The 6818-nt window shown below is 40.7% G+C and overlaps 1 pseudogene; it reads right to left on the bottom strand.

Annotated features, from left to right (window-relative positions):
- Positions 1-303: 303 nt before the first annotated feature.
- On the bottom strand, positions 304-1678 carry LOC101581110 (annotated as a pseudogene).
- Between the last annotated feature and the right edge of the window lie 5140 nt (positions 1679-6818).

Here is a 6818-nt window from a genome sequence, read left to right as displayed (position 1 = left end):
GCATGCAATGTGCTAATTATTAAAACTGTCCTATCAATTTGAATTGAAACTGTCTCATTGCTATTTCTTTATCAATAAATTTATGAAAAAAATGAAGAAGTTAAGAACTGCCACACACAAAAAAAAAATAGTTCACAAACATTCTCCTTTCTTTCTGAAGGTTTTACGATGCACTGTTATCATTAACCAGGTTTTCACTATTAAACTTAAATAGCCAATTGGGAGAAACAGTTGTGAGACTTGTCTTCCACCACTGATTAAGACTGGGGTGTCAGATGTCAGGGATAATATTCATTTAGGCTTCTAAGCTTTCTGGGCACACATGGTGACCTTGCCAGTTCCAGCAGCCTTCTTGCCACAGCTTTGATGACACCCACAGCAACTTTCTGTCACATATCACAAACAGCAAAGTGACCCAGAGGTGGGTAGTCAGAGAAGCTCTCAACACACCTGGGCTTGCCTGGAACCATGTCAGCAATGGCAGCATCACTGGATTTCAAATAGTTGAGTCCATCTTCCTGCTTCTTACCAGACCAGCGATCAATCATTTCTTTCAGCTCAGCAAGTTTGCAAGCAATGTGAGCCATGTGACAATCCAGGATAGGGGCATAGCCAGCACTGATCTGGCCAGGATGGTTCAGGATAATAATCTAAGCAGTGAAACCAGCTGCTTCCACTGGTCAGTTGTTTTTGCTGTCACCGGCCACATTGCCACGCCGGACATCTTTGACAGACACGTGCTTGATGCTGAAGCCCACATTGTCCCCATTAAGAGCTTCACTCAAAGCTTCATGGTGCATTTCAACAGAATTGACTTCCTTTGTGATGCTGACTGGAGCAAAGGTGACCACTATGTCGGGTTTGAGAACACCAGTCTCCACTCAGCCTATAGGGACATGCCAATACCACTGATTTTGTAGACATCCTGGAGGGGCAGCCACAAAAGCTTGTCAGTGTGACGAGTGGTTGGGTGGATGCAATCCAAAGCTTTAAGCAGTGTGGTTCTACTGGTATTGCCATCCTTATGAGTTATCTTCCACCCTTTGAACCAAGGCATGTTAGCACTTTGGCTCCTGCATGTTGTCACCATTCCAAACAGAAATTGGCACAAAAGCTGTGGTGTCAGGGTTGTAGCGGATTTTCTTAATATAGGTGCTGACTTCCTTAGCAATTTCCTTGTATGTCTTCCAGCTGTAGGGTGGCTGCGTGGGATTCATTTTGTATGTCCAACAATTAGTTGTTTCACACCCAGTGTTTAAGCCAAAATGGAATGTTCACGGGTCTGCCAGTTCTTGGAGATACAGGCTTTGCATTCACCAAGGCTAGCAGCAACACTCAGGAGAGAACAGTCAGCCTGAGATGTGCCTGTAATCATGTTTTTGATGAAGTGTTCATGTCCAGGGGCATTAATGATGGTCACATAATACTTGCTTGTCTCAAATTTCCACAGAGTGATGTCAATGGTGATACCATGCTCATGCTTGGCTTTCAGCTTGTCCAAGACCCAGGCATACTTGAAGGAATCCTTATCCATCTTAGCAACCTCCTTCTCAAATTTTTCAATGGTTCTTTTGTCTATGGCACAGCCTTTGTACATCAGATGGCCGGTGGTAGTGGATTTGCTGGAGTTCACGTGTCCTATGATGACAATATTAATGTGAGTCTTCTCCTTTCCCATGTTGTCTTGGATTTAGTGGTGGCTTTCACTGCACCTGTGCTCTCATGGCAAACTCATTGCAAAAAAAGCCCTTAACAGATTTTGATACTAGATTTTTGTTGATGATAAAAATGAATAAATATTGAAAAAAAATCACCAGGTTGGTTTTATGTAGAGTAGCTTCATAGGTGGGCAGCCTATGTAGTCAAACATGGTCCCATGCCCAGAAAGAAACTGAGCTTGTTTTAATGCTCTGCTATTGCTCTTTGGAAATTCATAACTTTTCATGAGAGACATATTTTCAGTTTGTGATGGGACACTCAAAATATAGTCTAGCCCATTTATGAGGAGTATTAAAGTTTAATGATCCCTGCACTTCTGAGATGAATATACAATTCTCAGTTGAAGAAATATAAAAGGCAAGTAAATATAAGAAACAATATCAACATCATTGGTCATTGGAGAAATGCAAGTTAAAAAAAACACTAAGATTCCTTCTACCCCAGAAAGAATAACTGTCATCAAGAAGCCAATCAAAGCATGACACCCAAGTTCGACCCCAAAGGAATTAAAGTCATGTACCTGAGCTGCACTGGTGGTGAAGTTGGCGCCACTTCTGCCCTGGCCCCCAAGATCGATCCCTTGGGTCTGTCTCCAAAAAAAGTGGGGGATGACATTGCCAAGGCAACTGGTGACTGGAAGAGCCTGCAGATCACGGTGAAACTGACCATTCAGAACAGACAGGCTCAGATTGAGGTGGTGCCTTCTGCCTCTGCCCTGATCATCAAAGCCCTCAGGGTGCCGCCAAGAGACAGAAAGAAGCAGAAAAAACATTAAACACAGTGAAACTATCACTTTTGATGAGATTGTCAACATTGCCCAACAGATGCAGCACCGGTCTTTAGCCAGAGAACTTTCAGGAACCATTAAGGAGATCCTGGGGACCACCCAGTCTGTGTGCTGCTACGTGGACAGCAGCACCCTCATGATATCATAGATGACATCAACAACAGTATTGTGAAGTGTCCACCTAGCTAAGAAGCAAAAGAAAATATATCAATAAAGAGATGATCTGGTAAAAAAAAAAAAGTCAATCAATAACAAATGCTGGATGGGCTGTGCAGAAAAAGGAATTATTCTCTGCTGGTGGGAGTGCAGATTGTTACAACAATCTTAGAAATCAGTGTGTAGATTCCTTAAAAAATATAGGATAAGAGGTTCCATTTGATGCTAATATTCCCCTCCTTTGTATTTTTTTCCAGAAAAACTGAAAATATGACACTACAGCAATTTTTGTGCACCATTATTTATAGCAGCACAATTTGTAAAACCTAAACCTTGGAAGCAACCCAGATGCCCAAAATCTGAAGAATTAATAAAGAAGATATGGTATTTCTGCATGATATAGCATGATTCTACTTTGAACAGGATAAATTTGAGGCATTTTTTGGTAAATGCATGCAACTAGAGGCCATGTTAAAGTGAAATAAATCAAACTACATATGCAAACATTGGATTATCTCCTTAATGTGAAAACCTGAACGAGAAAAGCACTGTATTCATACTGGAAAAAATGAATGAACCTATGCAAAAAGAAGAAATTATGGAGATCACTAGGACAGGAAAAGGAGTCGGGGTAAAGATATATATCTACGTATATAAGCAAACTGTTTTGGATAACTGTACTGTGAATTTCTGCTGTTCTTTGGAAAGGAGCAGTTAATGCTTAAATATTTCCCCCAATTATTTTTCTTTTCTGTCTCCTCTGAATATCTTATATGTTACTTTTTATTTTTTCTTTCCTTTTCAAATTTTGTAAGCATATGTCTGGTAATATGAACAATGAATTTGAAGACAGTATTTTACAGTACAACAGATACTGTCAAATAAATAATTTTAGTGAAATACTTTATTACTTGTAATTTTTTCTGTCTTAATACTATTTGTACACTCTTAAAATTATTTAAGAAAAATTAAAACACAGAACATGCCCCCCACCCTGCCCACCGAGTAGGAATTTCTGCTGCATTCTGGTAAACACCAGACCCAGTACTAGCCCAGGTCCAGTGAGTGTGTGGAAGAACTATTGCCTACCCTGCACCGGCAGGACACACTACTGGTCCCAGCTCAGGCGCAGCGTGGGTGAGACCCTCTTCCACCCCCTTGGGACGCCCCCCCAAAAATCTGCAGCACCTCCCCCAGGCTGCCCACTGAGTAGGAATTTCTGCCACGTTCTGGGAACCCACAGATCCAGTCCTAGCCGAGGTCCGGTGAGTGTGTGGGAGAGCTTCCGGCTACCCTGCGCTGGCAGGACCCACTACTGCTCCCAGGCCAGGTGCAGTGTGGGTGAGATCCTCTTCCACTCCCTTCGAATGCCCCCAACCACTCCGCAGCACCTCCCCCACACCGCAAGCGCAGTAGGAATTTCTGCCGCATTCCAGATACCCCAGGACCCAGTCCTAGGCCATACCCGGTGACTGTGTGGGAGAGCTGCCTCTACCCACTACTCCAACAAGTCCCCTCCAGGCTCAGCTGAGGCCTGACATGCAGACCTGGGGTGTAACCATGCAGCTGCAATCCCTGCAGAGAGTGTAGAGGATAGAACCATCCAGCTAGTCCAAGAGAAGAACATCTTGCCAGAGGGGCACAACAGGTTCAGCCCCAAGGGCAGCAGCAGGAAAGAGCTGAGCACAGCAGCCAGACATAAGCCAAACACAGCTGGATAAGTCCAAACTTTGTAGATCTGCACCTGAACTTCAGTATGCGCTAAGGTTATAACTACAATGAAGATCTACAACAAAGGTCAGAAGACAGTGCTACACAAAATGACAACGAGGAACAAAATGCAACCTCAGACCCAGTGGAAATTCAGAAGATTATCTATAGATATTTTGAGAATCTTTACTCTCACAGAAAAGAAGACACAGAAAATGGAAAGTTTCCTAGAAAGGTACAAATTTGCACAACTGAATTGACAAGATATAACCACTCTCAATAGCCCAATAACAGCCAATGAAATACGAGATGTAATTAAAAACCTACCGGCAAAGAAAAGTCCAGGTCCTGATGGATTCACAGCTGAATTCTACAAGACATTTACAGAAGATGTAGTCCCTATCCTCCTCAAACCCTTCCATGACCAGGTAGGATTCATCTCAGGGATGCAAGCATGGTACAATATTTGAAAATCTATAAATGTTATACAATATATCCATAGAGAGAATACTAAAATCCACGGAATCATCTCCATTGATGCAGAAAAGATTTTTGACAAAGTCCAACACTCATTCATGTTCAAAGTCCTACGGAAAATTGGAATAGATGGCCTCTACTTCAATCTGGTAAAAGCCATTTGAGAAAACCCAACAGCTAACAAAATCCTAAAATGGGAAAAACAAATCTTTCACTCTTAGATCTAGTACAAGATAAAGATGTCCTCTATCACCACTCCTACTCAATATAATTCTGGAATCATTAGCTACAGCCATTAGACAAGAGAAAGAAATAAACGGAATAAGGATAGGCAAAGAAGAAGTTAAATTATCTTTATTTGCAGATGACATGATACTTTACTTTGAATACTCAAAAAACTCCAAACAGAAGCTACTAGAATTAATACAGAAATTCAGTAGCATAGCAGGTTATAAAGTCAATATCTAAAAATCAGTAGCATTCCTCTACACAGACAACAAACACACTGAGAGGGATGTTATAGAAACAATACCTTTTACAATAGCACCAAGGAAAATGAAATACCTTGGAATTAATCTAACTAAAGAAGTCAAAGATCTTTTCAAGGAAAATTACAATACTCTGAAAAAAGTGATCTTAGAAGATTTCAGATAATGGAAAGATATTCCATGCTCCTGGATAAGAAGAACCAACATTGTGAAGATAGCCATACTCCCAAAATTTCTGTACAGATTTAATGCAATCCCTATCACAGTACCACCTACATACCTCACAGACATAGAGAAATCATTCCTAAAATTTATCTGTAACCAGAAAAGAAATAGAATTGCAAAGGCAATTTTGGGCAATAAAGACAAGGAAGGAGGCATTGCAATTCCTATCTTGAAATTATAGTACAAGGCTACTGTGGTAAAATCAGCATGGTACTGGCAACAAAACAGACATGAGGATCAATGCAATAGATTAGAAAATGCTGAAGCCCCTAGGAACACACTGAGCCACCTTATCTTTGAGAAAGGGGCCATACATACTCACTGGAATAAGATAGACTCTTTAGGAAATGGTGCTGGAAAAACTGGCTCTCTACATGTCGAAAACTCAAACTTGGCCCAGGTCTATCACCGTGCACTAAAGTAAAGTCAAAATTGATTAAAGATCTAAACATTAAAGCAGAGACATTAATCTCCAGGAAGAGATCATGGGAAGAACTATTGAAGACATAGGGGTAGGCAAAGAGTTCATGGACAGAAATCAAATCGCATTGGAAACAGGTGAATGAATTAACAACTGGGACCTGCTCTTACTGAGAAGTTTTTTCTTGTGAAAAGAAATTACCAACAAAGTGAAACAGCAACCCAGAAATTTGGAAAACTCATGAGAAATAAGTACTCAGACAAAGGTCTGCTCTCTAGAATCTATAAAGAAATAAAAAACACTAGGGTCCCAAAATATAAAGGCCTACCCAAGAAATGGGCATCCGAGATGAACACACGCTTCTCAGAGGAAGAAATTAAAGAAGCGAATAAATATATGAAAAAATGCTCCAACTCACTAGCCATCTGAGAAATGCAAATTAAAACAACATTGAGATATCATCTCACCCAAGAATGAATGGCTATCATAAAGAAATCAACCAACAACAAATGTTGGAGAGGCTGCGGGGAAAAAGGAATCCTTCTGCACTGTTGGTGGAAATATAGACTGGTGCAACCATTGTGGAAATCAATATGGAGACTCTTTCAAAAATTTGGACTGAAAATCCCGTTTAAACCAGCTATTCCTCTACTGGGAATTTTCCCAGAGGATCTGAAAACATCATATAATAGTGATATACGTGTGCCTATTTTTATAGCAGCACAATTTGTGACAACCAAATCTTGGAAACAACCAAGATGCCCATCACCTGAGGAATGGTTGAGAAAGATGTGGTATTTTTACACAATGGAGTATTGTTCAGCTATTAAGAATG

The sequence above is a fragment of the Octodon degus genome, unplaced genomic scaffold (genome assembly GCF_000260255.1).
Source record: "Octodon degus isolate 3935 unplaced genomic scaffold, OctDeg1.0 scaffold00198, whole genome shotgun sequence".
Taxonomy (NCBI): domain Eukaryota; kingdom Metazoa; phylum Chordata; class Mammalia; order Rodentia; family Octodontidae; genus Octodon; species Octodon degus.
The sequence above is the reverse complement of the archived record's forward strand: the minus strand, read 5'-3'. Positions and strand labels throughout refer to the sequence as shown.